The 17,989-nt window shown below is 41.0% G+C and overlaps 1 long non-coding RNA gene across 2 annotated transcripts in view; it reads right to left on the bottom strand.

Annotated features, from left to right (window-relative positions):
• The window catches only part of LOC119625868 (uncharacterized), a 549,594-nt gene that overhangs the window by 379,912 nt on the left and 151,693 nt on the right, over positions 1–17,989 (bottom strand). For both annotated transcript variants that reach the window (XR_012090598.1, XR_012090599.1), the window contains exon 2: positions 15,181–15,297. This is a non-coding gene — a long non-coding RNA (uncharacterized lncRNA). The remainder of the gene's footprint in view (positions 1–15,180; positions 15,298–17,989) is intronic.

Here is a 17,989-nt window from a genome sequence, read left to right as displayed (position 1 = left end):
GAAGTCTTTAGTATTTTCCAACCTTCCACATGAAATCAACACTGTCAGCATATGAAAAAGTAGAACAAAAAGTTTGTAGTTATAGATAGCACCAAGACCTTTGGAATTTCTTGATCAAAAATCAAGACCCACATAAATCATCTACCTAATCTTTCATTTTTTTATAGGTGAGAAATCTGAATCTTAGAAAAAGGAAAGTTCTTAACTCTGCTAGCAGCTGCTTGGTACCAGAGCCGAGATAATAAATGCCTCGCCTAAAAAGCTGTTTGACAGAATTTATGGTCTTTTTCTAACCATTTTGAAAATGACAAAAGCTATGTGCCACACCTACATAAAAATTATTTTAGAAAATAAACTATTGCCACATACAGTGACTAACTTATTGCTGTACAGAACCAGATGCTTCCTTATAACAGTCATGATACAGGATGCAGATAAAAAGAACTACCTACCACCACCACCCTCTTTTCCTGTACACCTAATCCAGCAGAATGAACATATCAATCGGAGATGGAAATAGTCCTATAATAAGCAATAATTTCCCCTTCCCTGATCTTTAGTCAGCTAACCATTAGGCCTTCTACATATGATGGCTCAGCAGGAATGAGCTAATGATCCTTTTTTTTTCTACCTGAAGATAAGCATCTCTGCACTATGCTAGGAAATCTCATTTAGCTCTATTCAGGGAAATTGAGGTTGCATGAAATATAAGCCTCCTTTGGCACATTTTTTTAAAAATGAAGCATTTTTTAACTAAGTTTAATCACAATGTTGAATATCAGCATTTCCACACATAGGTGTAGCTCCTACCCACTCCTTTGAACAAACATTTCTTTTAATCTAATCTGAAATCTTTGAATGCAGAATTAAATTTCACCCTAGCTAATCAGGCAAAGAAAAGCTACTGTTGAGACAAGGGATAAGATAAATATCTTTCTCATAAGCCATAACCGTTTGCAGAATTTCTCACCCAAGAGATGGGGGTTGATTTTTTACTGGTAGATTTGATATAGTTACATGTAGCATTTCAAGGATTGTTTTATAGAAGTTATTTGCTTCAGTTTAGTAGGTGGAAAACAAGCAATAGTAATCTTCTGGGTCAAAGTGCTTAGGTAGATGAGCTATTTCCCCAGAATCACCTAGAAAACTCCTACCTCACAAGAAGTCATTTTATGTCCATATGTGCTAGTGGATATTTTCTTATTCCCTTCCCCACCCCTCCCACACAAAAGGGTTAGTGCAGAGATGAGCAAAGTTTCCTGTGATGGACAGGATAATAAATATTTTAGCCCTTGCAAGCCATACACTCCTTGTTACTATAACTCATCTCTGACACTGTAGTTCAAAAGCAGCTGCAGTATACAAGTAAATGGTCATGGCTATGTTCCAGTGAAATTTTCTTTACAAAAACAGTCAATGGACCACATCTGATCCACAGACCAGAACACAGTTTACTAATCCTGGCCTAAAAACATTAGCAACTTCTTAAACTAGATCTCTATAGACCCATAAGGCAGAAATCACCAAATCTCACATTTGGAAGGACCTTTACACAGGGGTCATATCAACTGTGCATTTACTTACGCAAATTCTATTCTACATGCTGTAAGTTCAAAAAGAGAAAGGGAAAGAGAAAAAACTTAACAATTTCAAGAGCATAGGACATTAACCTACCATCCCATTTAGTTGAACTTATGCCCTGGTGCAAGAGAGAGACCTGAAGTTAAGGAGTGAAATCTCACGTTTCAACAACAATTCACAGTTCCTAACTCTGGATTCTCTGGAGTTCCTCAGGAGCTCTGGAACTCTCTGGAACTTTCCTCACATGAGCGTTCTGCCCCACAGAGAGGAGTTCTTGTTGTAGTGTTTAAAGCTGCCATATTACTTTCTTACTATAGGGCTCATAAACTACTTCATCTGGTGTTCAAATAAAGTAACAGCAATCATATCCAGCCCAGAAGGGAAAGGAGAATCACTGAACCTGCTGAGAGCATTTATAGCCCCATAATGGAGTCTTCTTGAGGGATTTTTCAAAAGTAATTCTGACTACACACCATTTTATCCTTAAACATACTCTTCAAAACCTTATTCACCTTGGGATTCAATGCCAGTATACCTAGCCCAGCCCTACTCAATCTACTCAATGCTTGCAACATCTCTACCACATCCTGACATGGTCACTGAGCCAACATAATGAGACAATCACCATAATAGGAAGCTAATGACTTCTGGAGGCAACATGTTCCTCTTTGAACCACGTCATTAGGAATTTCTTCCTCAGACTGTGCTGATATATCTGTCCTTCCAAAATTTTGCATGTACTATAGATAATCCCCACACAGGATGCAACTGTCCCCACTTGGCACAATTAAAATCTATGTCCATATACTACTATCTTGAAAATTCACCGATATTGCAATTTGGGATGAGGAAGACTGGGAGTTTCCTACATACGGGCTTGCTCCCTGGCCTGTGGACGTGTAGTCCTACTTGGTGCCTAGAGGTAAAGCAGAGTGGTGATGAATAGGGGCCAATGAAGTTCTGCTTGTTTCAGTTGATGCCATGTCTGAGCCACTGATTTACTTGTTATAAGAAATGCATCACTTCAATGGGTACCTATTTATAACAGTGGATTTCATTTGTATATCTTCCATATTTAAATTTTAGCCTCTGGAGATTTGGTTTACTATTTATAGGTTTAAATACGAAGAAAAAAACTTTAGTGAATTCTGCTGCTAAACAAATACCTTAAGATTAGTAATTGTTATAATAATTATCTCAACTTTATTTTTATTTATTTTTTTGGGGGGATGGGGGTCAAGGTCTCACTCTGTCTCCCAGGCTGGAGTGTACTGGCGCAATCACAGTTCACTGCAGCCTTGATCTCCTGGGCTCAACCAATTGTCTTGCCTCAGCCACTCAAGTAGCTGGGACTGCAGGGGTGTGCCACCATACTAGCTAATAAAAAAAAAAAAAAAAAAATTGTAGGTTAGGCACAGTGACTCATGCCTATAATCCCAGCACTTTGGGAGGCCAAGTCGGGTGGACTGCCTAAGCTCAGGAGTTTGTGACCAGCCTGGGCAACACAGTGAAATTCCATCTCTACTAAAATACAAAAAATTAGCCAGGTGTCATGGCGTATGCCTGTAGTTCTAGCTACTCAGGAGGCTAAGGCAGGATAATTGCTTGAACCGGGGAGGCGGAGGTTGCAGTGAGCTGAGATTGCGCCACTGTACTCCAGCCTGGGCAATAGAGTGAGAATCCATCTCAAAAAAAAAAAAAAAAAAAAAAAGTTGTAGAGGCAGGGTCTCGCTATGTTGCCCAGGCTGGTCTCAAACTCCTGGGCTCAAGTAATTCTCCCACCTCATCCTCCTAAAGTGCTGTAATTATAGGCATGAGCCACTATGCTGGGCTTCAACTTTACTTTTAATAAGAAAAAGAAGCAACAGTGATACCACTATGAAAACATGCACTGGGAAGTCTGGGCATGCTTTTGAATCATCATAGCTGGGCTGAGGAGTATATGGCTGCCCCAGACAAAAGGAGCTCCATCTCTTCTGTTCTTCGGAGCTCAGGGAGGTAGCAACCAGATAGGACTTGAATAGGAGACCCCTAATATTACCAGGTTCCACAGGCTTTAGCTGTCTTCCTGTGCCCCCAAACAGCCAACAAACTTTCTGCTCTCTTCAAAAGTGACAGAGTATCTCCTCTGGAACACCAAGGGGACAAATGGCCTTCACACCTGAAGTCCAACGTACAGCCTGCTTCATCACACTTCAACAGAGGATAAACATCTGCTGGGGTCTCATCTTTTAGAATCACTGTTCTCAAGAAACAGTATAGCATAGTCTGTCAGTCTGGGGATTTCATGCAACAGAGGACAAGCAAAGACATAACTGTAATAACTGTATACACACACACACACGCAAATATATATTTAAACACATATAAAGAAATATATAATGAATATAAATACATATATCAATGTATAATAAACATTAAAATATAGATATTTATACATGTAAATATGGAGTGCTGCTGCTAGTCTGGGGTGCTTCTCCCTACAGGGAAGAAGAAAAATATAAATATACATACACACTATATATACACGCACACACACACACACACAAGTATACAGAGCAGGGGTGTCAAATACACACATACACAAGTATACAGAGCAGGGGTGTCAAATCTTTTGGCTTCCCTGGGCCACACTGGAAGAAGAATTGATTTGGGCCACACATAAAATATGCTAATGATAGCTGATGAACTAAAAAAAAATCTCATAATGTTTTAAGAAAGTTAATGAATTTGTGTTGGGCCACATTCAAAGCCAATTCAGGCTACATGCAGACTGTGGGCCATGGGTTGGACAAGCTTGACACAGCGAAAAGACACACTAGGACAGATTAGACAACTCCAGGCATAACTGACCTTCCCATGTAAGCATGGTAAATAGCTATTTCTATCACCTCAAAATTCTCCTCTACTTGCTGGATGGTTTCTGAAATCCTACTAATGGGAAACAATGACCTTTGTTCCCCAATTCAGTTCAAGCATTAATATGATGAAAATACAAACATTCATAATCTAACCTCAATATCTAAATAACCAATATTCCCAATATGACTATGAGCCACAAAGGTGAATGAAGATTAGGAGCATACAGAAGCACTATACTGGGGAAGGGAGCAGTGCAAATAACACAGAACTGGAAAATTTGTAATGTTTGAAATGAACTTAGAAATTTGCCTGGCACAAAGCAGTGAGAGATAGGAAAGGATTTATTCAAGAAGTCACTTTCTGAACAGTCTAGAAGAGCAGTCTGGTTTTTTGTTTGTTTGTTTGTTTTTTGAAACAGGGTCTCACTCTGTTGCCCAGGCTGGAGAGCAGTGGTGCAATCTCAGCTCACTGCAACCTCCACCTCCCAGGCTGAAGCAATCCTCCCACCTCAGCCTCCCGAGTAGCTAGGACTACAGGCACATGCCCCAACACCCGGGTTTTGTTTTTTGTTTTTTTCTTTTTGTGGTGTCTCATCATGGTGTGCAGGCTGGTCTCACACTCCTGGGCTCAAGCAATCTGCCCCTCTCGGCCTCCCACAGTGCTGGGATTACAAGCATGAGCGACCATGCCCGGCCCAGTGTGGTTTCTAAAACAGAAGTGACAGTATGTGGATCAGCTCCGTAACTTATCTCATACACGAGCTTCAATACAAATAACTTTTACTTCTATAAATCAAACTGTCTACACTTGGCTGGACCAATGCTTCATGCAGCCCAAGGCCGTCCTGAGGCTAGTAACAGCCATTAATTCAGCCCACCTTCTGCAACCAGCCCCACCTCTCAAACAAAACCCCAGACACTTAACTCCAACAGCACTATTGAGTAATATCATTGTTACTGATGGACTCATGGATAGACAGAAGAAAACATTTTTAGAATCCCTTATACATCCCTAGTCTCTCTCCCTGGCACAGATATTTGAAATCCTATCACCTTGCAGTCTCCACCCAACACAATAAAAGCTAGTTGTTTGGCATAAGCTAAGCAAAAAGCCTGGTCCTGAACCAAGCCCTATTCTTCTGAGAACTGCAAGCAAGCTCTCAGAACCCTGCAAAGTTGCAACTACAATCACTTTATCCTCAAAAAGTTTAATGGATACATTTATCAAAATATCATGTTGTACACCTTACATACATACAATAAAATTTTTTAAAGTTGTTTGAGCAGAAACATATATTTGATCAATTACTCGAGGATTTTCTTTTTTTTGTTTTTTAGAGACAGGATCTAACTCTGTTGCCCAGACTGGAATGCAGTAAGCAATCACAGCTGACTGAAGCCTCGAACTCCTGGAATCAGCAGCACTGCCACCTCAACCTCCCAAGTAGCTAGGACTACAGGCATGTGCCACTCTGCTGATATAATTTTTTATTTTTATTTTTTGTAGAGTCAGGATCTTGCTATGTTGTCCAGGCTGGTCTTGAATGCCTGGCCTCAAGCAATCCTCCCATGTTGGCTTCCCAAAGTGCTGCGATTACAGGTGTGAGCCACAACGCCCTGCCTTGTACATTTTTTTTTTTTTACTGTATTTCCAGTTTTTCCACCGTTCATTGGCAGAAGAATTCCCTTACCATTTTCATTTTCACTTTTTGCCTATGAATTTCAGTTAAAAACTAGTGTTACTTCCTTATTTCAACATAACTACATTACCATTCACCTTCTTTGTATAGTTATTGTAAAACATATTCCATTTCTATATGTTACACTCAGCAAAAATGATTGTATAGAAATTATTGTTGCCTACTTTGGACAACAATCCACCCATTCATTCCCTCGACTTGCAAAGAGTCAGGCAGTTGGGGCTAGTGACCCAAGTCTAGTTGAGCACTGTAACATGGACTATGGCAGAATTAAATGGAATGGCACAGCACCAAACCTAGACTGAGAAGTCCAGAAAGGTTTCTCAGAGGAGGAGGTGACTCCTGAGCTACATGTGGTAGAATGTGTGGAGGTATCCAAGAAGTGGGGCAGAGCTACTCCAGAAAGAACTGACGGCGTGGAGAAAGGCATGATGGTGGATTCTGGGTCTGAATTAAAGTGTTTTTATTCTCCTTCACAACCATCACATAAAGTGACTCTAATCCTGGGGAACATAACTTCACCAGGAACCCACTAGGAAGCTCCACCCATCAGTGGAATTTCATTAATGTTTCATTTATTCACTTAACATTTAAAGAATTACCACTCCAGCACGAATAATAAGATAGTTAACACTTATTGGGCACCAACTATGTTCCAGTCACTTTGCATACATTATTTCATCTGATCTTTGCCACAAACCTCCAAGCTGGGGACTATTATCTTTGTTGTATAGATGAATAAATGAGTTTCATTGCCATTAAGTGAGTTATCAAAGGTCACACAGCTATGAAGTAACTGAAATAGAATTCAACCTCTCAGTCGATCTGTCCCCCAAACCTGGGCTCTTGTGAGGCCTCCACACTGCCTCATTCATCTATTCAAAAAAATATTTCTTGATTGCCTACTGTGTGCCCTCTGCTGAGGAAAACAGGTCCATAGACTGAGAATTTTTAAATAAGAATTTTCTAAGAACTGCATTGTAGGAAAGATGAGGATGCTCACCAGCCAATATCTGGTCAACCACTACATCCCAGTTCCAGAATACATCAAAATTACAGCTTTTTTTGATATATGACTGCAACTTGAAGTAAGACCCTCTCTGAAAATTGTCATATGGTCAGCAAGGAAGGAGGTCATAGTAAACTCAGGTAAGGGAAAACTGCTGAGGCTCAGCAGAGAAAGGAGATGTACCTTTTAGTTTTATGTTGGCAGACTTCAAAAAGGCAATTTGAAAGGAACACAGGTGACATTCATTCAAACGGGTGCACAGGGTTTGCTGAGGAAGACACTAGGGACCTATCATCTTGTTGAGATATCAACCTTCTTTCTATAGCTCCTGACATGAGGCATGCTTTTGTGATGGAGGGCTGAGTGTCTCACCCCTGCAGGCCAGTGCCTATGCCAAGTAAGGCGCTGTGCTTGGGTTCATGTACAGAGGAAGGAAGCCCTATGGTATTAATGATGTGAAACAGGTATGGTAGATATTTGCTGCCTAGATTCAGAAACTCTTTCCATGTTTGAGGAATCTCCACTTAATGAGTGCTAATGAGGGAAGGGGAGCAAAAATTCCTCCTTCATAGGAATGGAAACTGCTAGGTACTTGTTTTTCCCAGCTCCTTTAGGCATGTGATGTTCTCATGTCAAACAGTGATGTAGGAGCTTTGAAGCAAAAGGAAGGAGATAAGGGACCGCTCCTACCCTCCTGGCAGCAATAAGTTACAGAAAAACCACATTCATGGTGAGAAAATAGCAGCAGTACAAACTTTAGCAGCAGTCCAAGATTTAGTGGTGGTGGCAGCAATTTTCTCTTCAGGTCAGTTCTATGATGTGATTTGGGGCTCAGCTTTAAACCTGGCTCCTAGCCTTCACAACAAATCTCAACAAATCTGTGTGTTTCCCAACATTAATTTAGTAAACTTTCATGCTTAAGCAGCCAGAATCAGCCTCTGTTGATTACAGATACGAACCCTGTCAGTCCAAAGCATCCCTTAGCCTCTTCTTCTTGTAACATCACACCATTTCCGGAGGGGAACTGCCCTAGTATCAAATTAAACCCAGGACCAAAAATCAATTTTCCCATCACAGAGGCTCCCCAAGACCTTCCCCTCCACAGATACTCTTCATCATCAAACACCAAGCTAATCATGGTGTCCCTTTCCCCTGAACACAGTAATTACTCCAGGTATAACACTTGACCAAAGTTGGGCCCAGCAGTCTAGTTAGGAATTTTGTTTGTTTTGTTTTTTTTTATCTGAAACTAGGAAAGAAACCTTGCACACCACAGTACAAGAGTAACTTGGCTTATGAAATTTAAAGTATAAAATAGCAAAATGCCATTGCCTTCCCTCCACCATAAAGTAGCCCTGGTCCTTTACATCTGACTTAAGGGTTCCTGCAGAACAGAAGAAAGGAGTCATAGGAATTTTAAGCTAGCCTGTCTCTCAGATTTGACAAATGAAAAACACAAGGCCTGCAGAAAGGAAATAACTTGCAACAGGTCACACAACTTTCATAAACCGGAATGAAAATTTTCTCCATCTCCTGCCAACACTCCTACACTCTTTCTATCCCCTACCACGTTTCAGCCTTGCAGCACTAATTAGTACCGAATCTAATGTTATATATGTTTGCTAGAATGAAGGCTCTGTGAGAGCAGGTGTTTTCTGGTTTGTTCCCCACTATATCTTCAGTGTATAAAACAGTATACAATACAGTCCTTCCTAAACAAGTGGGACAGAAAGGCATCTATCAATAATTGCTTTTATTCCAACAGAAGCAGACTCTAGAATTGACCATTTCTGCCTTGTCACCAAGCTAAAAACTATTTTGTTTTCTGGGTGCTAATCCCACAAGAATGATATTTCTATATTCAAGTTATATATCTCAGGCTGTATTTTGTATTTGCACTCTCTGGGTCTAGCAGGCCTGCCCAGGTTTTTCCCTGAGTAAGGAAGTTTAATAGACTATAGAAAAGCATTTATTTCATTTAACCTATTGCCCTAATTGCTAGGTAACCCAAGAGAAGGCAATCCAATTGAGTTCAACTCAAAGAGTATATCTCAGTAAATATTTTACATAAATTAATACTTTTTTCCTACTTCCCAGTGACTAAGTGCAAACTTGAATGAGTAATGCTGCTGATTATAAAATGCATGTGTCTTCATATGCAAATGCATGCCATCATTAAAACATTTTCACAGCCTTTCTTTTTTTTTTTCAAAGTTGATCCAGAGAGAAGCCTTGAACACATCTGTCTGCATCTTTGAGTATCTATAGGACCCTTCAGTGTCTGGAGACTAACTTCTTACCCTTCATCCTCCTGACTATGAAGTTAATCAACAATCCCTTTGCTCTCAGGTGTGCCCACCCCACTTAATTGCTTGGTGTTTGGTCTTATCACAGGGATAATTCATAGAATACTAGGTTACTTAGCATCACAGACATCTCCAGTTCAGAATTCTCACTTCTCTAGCTCACTGCTGGGCCAGTTTTTCACATGTGCTGGTCATGTTCCTTAAGCTAGCAACCACTTCAGGGAAGAGGCCTTTACCTTCCCTCCTCACTTAACATAGTATTAGCCCTTGACAGTCACTTGAGGCTGCTTTCCAAGTGGCTGTGCATTATCCATAAGTTTATGATGAAATATTTATCAACATTACAGCTATTTTATTCTGTTCCATTTCATGTAGAAAATGATTTACTTCTTTTCCAAAAATATTTTTAAATCAATAGTTCTCTTCTTAGTTTTATATCACAATATTTTACCCTCAGGGTCACTTTCTCAGAATCACATATTATTGAAAGGGCAAGAGTTGACTTCTGGGTCATCCTGCTGTAATGAGCCCATGGATTTCCTCTTCCCTGTGTTCTTCTCTCTAATCATCAGAGTGATTTACATCTTGTTTCCCTTGTAGCTCTCCTTATCTCTATGTGCTTCTTTATTTATTCCTTTTTCCAGCATAAGGCAATCAAGACTTTAAGTTCTTCCCACAGAAATGAGACAGACAGGCATCTATTAGTAATTACTATTATTACAACAGATATAGGTTGTAGAAGTGACCACTTCTACCCTGTCGCCAAGTTAAAAATTATTTAGCCTCTGGGTGCTAATCCCACAAGAATGATACTTCTATACTCAGTCATAGATCCCATACTGTCTTTGTATTTTCAGCCTCTGGGTCTGGCAGCCCTACCCAATATCTGGTGTGAGCAAGTTTAATATATTACAGAAAAGCATTTATTTCATTTAAACTAGTGCCTTAATTGCTAGACAACCCAAGATAATTCAATCCAATTGAGTTCAGTTCAAAGAGCATCTGCCCTGTGCCAAGCATTGTACTCGGCATCCTTCGCAATTATCAAGAGGCCAAAAACACAGTCTCTGTCTTCAAGGAGCTTATTATGTTCTAGATGATTAAAAGATAAATATAAAGATACAAGGCAGAATGCAGTAAGTTACAATGGAGATATAAACAAAGGTTTTGTATAGTTTCAAAGTTCCTCTTGTATTGATTTCTAGTTTTATTTCATTGTGTTCAGAGATGATACCTGATATGATTTCAATTTTTTTTAATGTTTTAAGACTTGTTTTGTGAGCTAACATGTGGTCTATCCCTGAGAATGATCCATGTGCTGAGAAGAATACATATTCCCCAGCCATTGGATAAAATGGTCCGTAAATATCTATTAGGTCTATTTGTTCTATAGTACAAACTAAGTACAATGTTTCTTTGTTGATTTTCTGTCTGGATCTGTCCAATGCTGAAAGTGGGGTGTTGAAGTCTCTAGCTATTGTTGTACTGGGGTCTGTCTCTCTCTTTACCTCTCATAATATTTCCTTTATTCACTCAGACTCATAGATAGATAGATATGTGCTCATATACATCTGGGTCCTCCAGTGTTGGCTGCATATGTATTTACAATTATTAGATCCTCTTGCTGAATTCACCCCTTTATTACCATATAATGATCTTGTCACTTTTTATAGTTTTTATCTTGGAATCCATCTTATCTGATATAAGTGTAGGTACTTCTGCTCTTTTTTGGTTTCTGATTACACAGAATATCTTTTTCTATCCCTTTATTTTCAGTCTATGTGTGCCTTTATACATGAAGTGTGTTTCTTGTAGGCAACAGATTGCTGAGTCTCGTTTTTTGTTTGTTTGTTTTTTATCCATTCAGCCACTGTATGTTTTTTGACTGGAGAGTTTAGTCCATTTACATTCAATGTTATTATTGATAAGTATCGTACTGTGTCTTGAAAAGTTGTTGTTCTATTTGATCAGTTCATCTTTTCATCTCTCTACTTAGATATGTGGTTCATATACCACAATTACAGTATAATAATACTCTGTGTTTCTCTGTGTACTTACTATTACCAGTAAGGTTTGTACCTTCAGATAACTTACTTCTATCATGTTGTTGTTTTCTGGTTGTTTTGTGGTCTTCTCTTCCTTCTTTCCTTCCTTCCTGTCTTCCTTTTAGTGAAGGTGATTTTCTCTGGCAGTTATGTTTTAATTTTTTGTGTATCCATTGCATGTTTTTTGATTTGAGGTTACCACGAAGCTTGCAAATAATATCTTATAATCCATTATTTTAAACTGAGGACAACTTAACACTGATTGCATAAACAAACTAACAAGCAAATGAAAAACGTAATATAAACTCTACATTTTAACTTCATTCCCCCTAGTTTAAAACTTTTTTTTCTATCTTATTGTACTATGTCTTGAAAAGTTGTTGTAGTTATTTTTTGATCAGTTCATCTTTTCATCTTTCTACTTAGATATGAATAGTTTATACACCACAATTACAGTGTAATACTATTCTGTGTTTCTCTGTATACTTACTATTACCAGTAAGGTTTGTACCTTCAGATGACTTCTTATTGTTAAATAACATCTTTTTAAAATCCTTTTCAGATTAAAGAACTCCATTTAGCATTTCTTAAAGGACAGACCTGGTGTTGATGAAATCCCTCAGCTTTTGTTTGCCTGAGAAAGTCTTAATTTCTCCTTTATGTTTGAAGGATATTTTCACTGGACATACTATTCTAGGGTAAAAGTTTTTCCCCTGAGCACTTTAAATATGTCATGCCACTCTATCCTGGCCTATAAGGTTTCCACTGAAAAGTCTGCTGCCAAACATATTGGAGCACAATTGTATGTTATTTGTTTCTTTTATCTTGCTGATTTTAGGATCCTTTCTTTACCCTTGATATTTGGGAGTCTGATTATTAAATGCCTTGAGGTAGCCTTCCTTAGTTCAAATCTGCTTGGTGTTCTTTAACCTTCTTATAGTTGAATATTGATATCTCTCTCTAGGTTTGGAAAACTCTTTGTTATCATTGCTTTGAATAAACTTAATACCCTATCTCTTTCTCTACCTCCTCTTTAAGGCCAATAACTCTTAGATTTGCCCTTTTGAGGCTATTTTCTAGATTTTATAGGCATGCTCTATTCTTTTTTTTCTTTCTTTCTTTTTTGAGACAGAGTCTCACTCTGTCACCCAGGCTGGAGTGCAGTGGTGGGATCTCAACTCATTGCAATCTCCGCCTCCTGGGTTCAAGTCATTCTCCTGCCTCAGCCTCTCAAGTAGCTGGGACTACAAGGGTGAGCCACCACACCCAGCTAATTTTTGTATTTTTAGTAGAGACAGGATTTCACCATGTTGGCCAGGCTGATCTCGAACTCCTGACTTCAGATGAAGTCCATTCTCTTTTATTCTTACTTTTCATCTCCTCTGCCTGTGTATTTTCAAATACTCTCTCTTCAAGCTCACTAGTTCTTTCTTCTGTTTGATCACTTCTGCTATTAAGATACCCTGATGCATTCTTCAGTATGTCAATTGCATTTTCAACTCCAGAATTTCTGCTTGATTCTTTTTAACTATTTCCATCTCTTTGTTAAATTTATCTGATAGGATTCTGAATTCCTTCTCTATGTTATCTCAAATTTCTTTGAGTTTCTTCAAAACAGCTATTTTGACTTCTCTGTCTGAAAGGTCACATATTTCTGTCTCCTTGGAATTAGTCCTTAGTCTTTTATTTAGTTTGTTTGGTGAGGTCATGTTTTCCTAGATGGCCTTGATGCCTGTGGATGTTTTTTACTGTCTGGGCATTGAAGAGTTATTTATTGTAGTCTTCACAGTTTGGGCTTGTTTGTACCTACCCTTATTGGGAAGGCTTTCCAGGTATTCAAAGGAAATTGGGTATTATAAACTAAATTTTTAGTCATTACAGCTGTATCTGCTTTATGGAACACCCCAAGCCCAGTAGCGCTCAGACTCATAGAGATACCACCTTGGTGGTCTTAGATAAGATCCAGAAGTGTTCTGTGGATTACCAGGCAGAGACCTTGTTCTCTTCCCTTACTTCCTCCCAGACAAATGGAGTCTCTCTCTCTGTGCTGTGCTGCCTGGAGCTAGGGGAGGAGTGACACAAGCACCCTTGTGGCTACCAACACTGAAACTACACTGGGTCAGACACAGCACTGAATCTTGCCCAGTAACTACTGCCTGGCTACTACCTATGTTTGTTTAAGGCCCTCGACAATCAGCACGTGGGAAAGCCAACTAGGCTTGTGTTCTTCCTTTAAGGGCAGTGAGTTCTTCCAGGCCCTTGATGGGTCCAGAGACGCAGTCTGGTAGCCAGGGTCTGGAATTGGAAACCTTAGAAATCTACCTGGTGCTCTACTCTACTGGCTGAGTTGGCACACAAACCGTAAGACAAAGTCCTTCCCACTTTCCCTCCCCTTTCCATGGGCAGTGGAGTCTCTATCCATGGCTGTCACCATTACAGACCCACAGAGAGTACTGCCAGCCTACCACCAATGTCCACTTAAGGCCCAACAGCTCTTCAGTCAGCTTTTGGTGAATGCTGCCAGGCCTGATGCTCACCCTTCAGGGCAGTGGGCTCCCCTCTGACCTAGGGCAGGTCCAGAAATGCTGCCCAAGAGCCAAGACCTAGAAGCAGGGACCCCCAAAGCCCATTTGGTGCTCTACCCCACTGTGGCTGAGCTGGCACCTAGGCTGTAGGACAAAGTCCCCTTTACTCTTCCCTCTGCTTTTCTCAAGCAGAAGGAGTCTCTCCTCATAGCCACCACAGCTGGAAATGTGCTGGGTCACGCCGGAAGCCAGCACATCTCAGAGTCTCACCCAAGGCCCATAGCATGTATTACTGGGCTACCACTGCTGATTATTCAGGGCCCAAGGGCTCTTTAGTCAGCAGGTGACGAATCCTGCCCAGGACTGGGTCCTTTCTTCTTTCAAGGCAGCAGTTTCCCTTCTGGTGTAGGGTATATCTAGCAATATCATCTGAGAGCTAGGGCCTGGAATGGAGGCCTCACAACTCTGTCCAATGCCCTATCCTGTTGTGGCTGAGATGATATCCAAGTTACAAGACAAAGTCCTCTTTACTCTTCCCTCTCCTCTCCTCTCCTCTCCTCTCCTCTCCTCTCCTCTCCTCACCTCACCAAGTGGAAGGAAGGAGTCTCTTTTGGAGGAGCAAGCTGTGCTACCTGAGGCTGGGGGAGGTGTGGTAAAGCACTCCCTTGGCTGCCCTGTCTTGTGTCTCACTAGGTTGCTTATCCCCCAAATCCACTGGCTCTGAGCGCAGCACACGGCTAGGACTTGCCCAGCAGTTGCAGTCCTTGTGGCCTAGACAGCCTTTCAAGTTTATTTTAGGACCCCAGAGCCCTTTACCCAGCAGTGGCAAGGCTTGTCAAAACTCAAGTTCTGATTGCTGAGATGGGTAATTCCTCTTTGGCTAGGGCCTGTCTATGCTCCCTCCGTGGACATCAGCCGAGTTCAGCCTGGTGTTGCTTTCCACTGTGACAGCACAGCACTGAGTTTCAATGTAAAGCCCCTCAGTCACTGCACTGTCCCTCCCACAAGCATACAGATTCTCTCTTCATGCCATGCGGCTGTTGCCAGAAGGATGGGAGTGAGGTGGTATCAGCAGTTCAAGGCTGTCTTTCCTACCCTCTTCAATGCCTCTTTCAGCAATATGAAGTTAAAACCAGGTACTGTGATCACTCACCTGATTTTCTGTTCTTATGAAGGTGCTTTTTTGTGTGGATTGTTGTTATGTTTGGTGTTCCTGTTGCAGGGACAGTCAGTGGAGGCTTCTATTCAGCCATCTCACTCTGCCTCCCTCCTAAAAAAAAAAAAAAAAAAAAAAACATGTTTTGAAGGTAATGAAAGAAAAATGAAAAATGTGGACCGTTTCACAGAGCTACAAACTCACCACATTAGTGCCCACTGCTGGCACTCTAAAAATGTAAAGTTATTATTTAGCCCAGCTGAAGGAAGAAAAATGCCCCATATGGATCAAAAACCTACAGATGTCTGATGTAAAGTCACTGGGTATCAAACTAAGCAGCAGCCTGAAAAAAAATCACTGTCTACTGCTACACCTAGAAAATGCAGCCTCCACTCTTCTCCCAGTAGATTGCTAGGGTTTCCAGGTCACTGCACTTAGCTCATTGAAGAGAAGAAAAACAAAAACACTCCAACAACCAATTATCTCTCCTTGTTTTCATTGTGCCAAAAAGCAGGCTTAATCTTCTTGCCTCTTTTTAACCTTCCTTTTCATGAAGATCAGAGAGAGAGAGAGAGAGAGGAGGGAGGTAGGGAGGGAAGGAAGGGAGAATGGGAATTTATAAAGACTTCATAAAGATGTAAGAAAATCTCTCCAATGTATCTCTCAAAGACCTATTACAGGACCTTTCTTCTATCTCTTTGGTGACATTTTGGTTTTCTTGTACTGGTATCCAGGATACTTTCCTTGGACTCATTTTCTCAGACATTTCTGTAAAGGAACAGTCTTCCAGCTCCTCTGTATGAGAGGAAATCGAAGCCTATGAAAGGTAAGTGCCATGCTCAAGGTCTAGAGTGAGTGGGGCAGAGTTAAAACAACGTCCTGGGTTTCCTAACTGCAGCTCCATGTTCTTTCAATTCTACCAGTCCACGTCATACAGGGAGATCAAGATGTATCATTAAGTTTGATCCTGTTTCTTACTTTCCAACATCAGTCTTCTAATAGACAGGCATCATCTTGTATTTTTCTACGAATTACCTTGGAAAGGAGTGGGGAAGACCATATATTTTCCATTTCTATGGCCCTGCCCTGGAACACATACAAGCCTGTATTGAGAATCACCTGTGAGAAGCCAAACAGATAGTCAGCAAAACTCTTAAAACCACTGGCTATTTGATGAATAGCTTGATAGTAGTGATTCCCTCCTCAAGTAGGGGACAATAAATGGGTAACTTGTTCCCCATATTCATATAGATAATAGCTCCAGCTTTGGCTAATATGTCCCTCCCTAATAAGGGTGTTGAACTTTCAGGTGTAACAAGAAAGGCATGTGAAAAGAGCAAAGTCTCCCAATTACAACTGAGGAGGTGGGAGAAATACCTGGTTACAGGCTGTCCCAGGATTTCTCGTATGGTAACGGACCTTGAGGACAGCTGTCCAGGGCAGGAGATTAACACTGAGAAGGTCACACCAGTGTCCAGGAGGAAGTCAATTTCCTGAGCTGGTGCTTGCCCTAGGCACCCTCAGTCCTGTTGTTAGATCATCTGGTTGGGGGCTTCTGGCCCAGAGAACCTTTGTCCTCTGGGGCAGTGCGCCTTCCAGTGATTGCCTTGGCATAGTGGACATGGGCAAGGGGGCAGCTTGTTTCTTGTTGGACAATCTTTTTTAAGGTGTCTTTGCAAACCACACTGATAGCAAGCCCTACCAGGGAAGTGGCCTGCTCCATTTTCTGTCCTCTCTGAACCACCAAGATCTGTTTGCCTGAGGGCCATGACTAAGCCTGCAGCCTTTCTCTGATCTCGCTTTTCCTTTTGGCCCTGTTCCTCTTGGTCCCTATTATAGAACACCGAGGTTGCCAGGTTTAATAATGCCTCCAGATTTTGTTCAGGGCACAGGGCTCACTTTTAAAGCTCTCTTCTGATATCTGTGGCTGATTGGGTAATAAACTTATCTTTAAGGATGAATTGACCCTCAAGTGAGTTGGGTGACAGGGGAGTATATGTTCTTAAGGCCTCCCATAGCCACTCGAGGAAAGAGGAAGGATTTTCTTCCTTTCCCTAAGTTATAGTGGACATCATTGAATCATTCATGGGTTTTTCCTAATTCTCTTTAGTCCTTCTAAAACACAGGTCAACATAACGTTTGCAACTCCAGTCCCCATGACCTGAGTCGAGGTCCCAGTGGGGATCCATATTGGGGAAGGCTTGCTGACTGGTAGGGAATTTGTCCCTTCCTTCGGCTGTCATTCTATCATTTACTTGACTAAGATACCAGGTATCTCCAAACTCTCGGGCTGCAGCTACAGTTGCATTCTTTTCATTAAAGGCCAGGGTTTGATCTAACAATAGCATGACAGCTCTCCAAGTGAAATTGAAGGTTTGCCCTAGACCCTGTAGGGCATCTATATACCTATCAGGATCATCTGAAAATTTCTGCAGGTCTACCTTGGTCTGCTTTAAATCAGAGAGAGAGAAGGGGACATGTACCCGAGTTGGGCCAAATTCCCCTCCTTCTACAGCTTGAAGGGGACATAACTGATAGCCCGGGGATTTTAGTGGTCCGTTGGAGAGTTCTTTGATTTTTTCCTTCTGGGTGGGGGAGATTAAAGGAGGCTTATCATTAATAGGAAGGGGAGCTGTAGGAAGGCCAGGATATGGAGGTAAGCTAGGATGTAGATTGCAAACTTTGCATAGTTGTGGATTATCTTTCAATGAAAAGAAGGCTTGGACATAAGGTATTTCACTCCATTTGCCTTCCCTCTTACAGAAAAGGTCAAGCTTCAGGATAGTATTGTAATTTATACTTCCCT

Source organism: Chlorocebus sabaeus, chromosome 22, assembly GCF_047675955.1.
Source record: "Chlorocebus sabaeus isolate Y175 chromosome 22, mChlSab1.0.hap1, whole genome shotgun sequence".
In the NCBI taxonomy this organism is placed as follows: Eukaryota; Metazoa; Chordata; class Mammalia; order Primates; family Cercopithecidae; genus Chlorocebus; species Chlorocebus sabaeus.
Note: the sequence above shows the minus strand (reverse complement) of the source record. Positions and strands in the feature narration are given on the sequence as shown.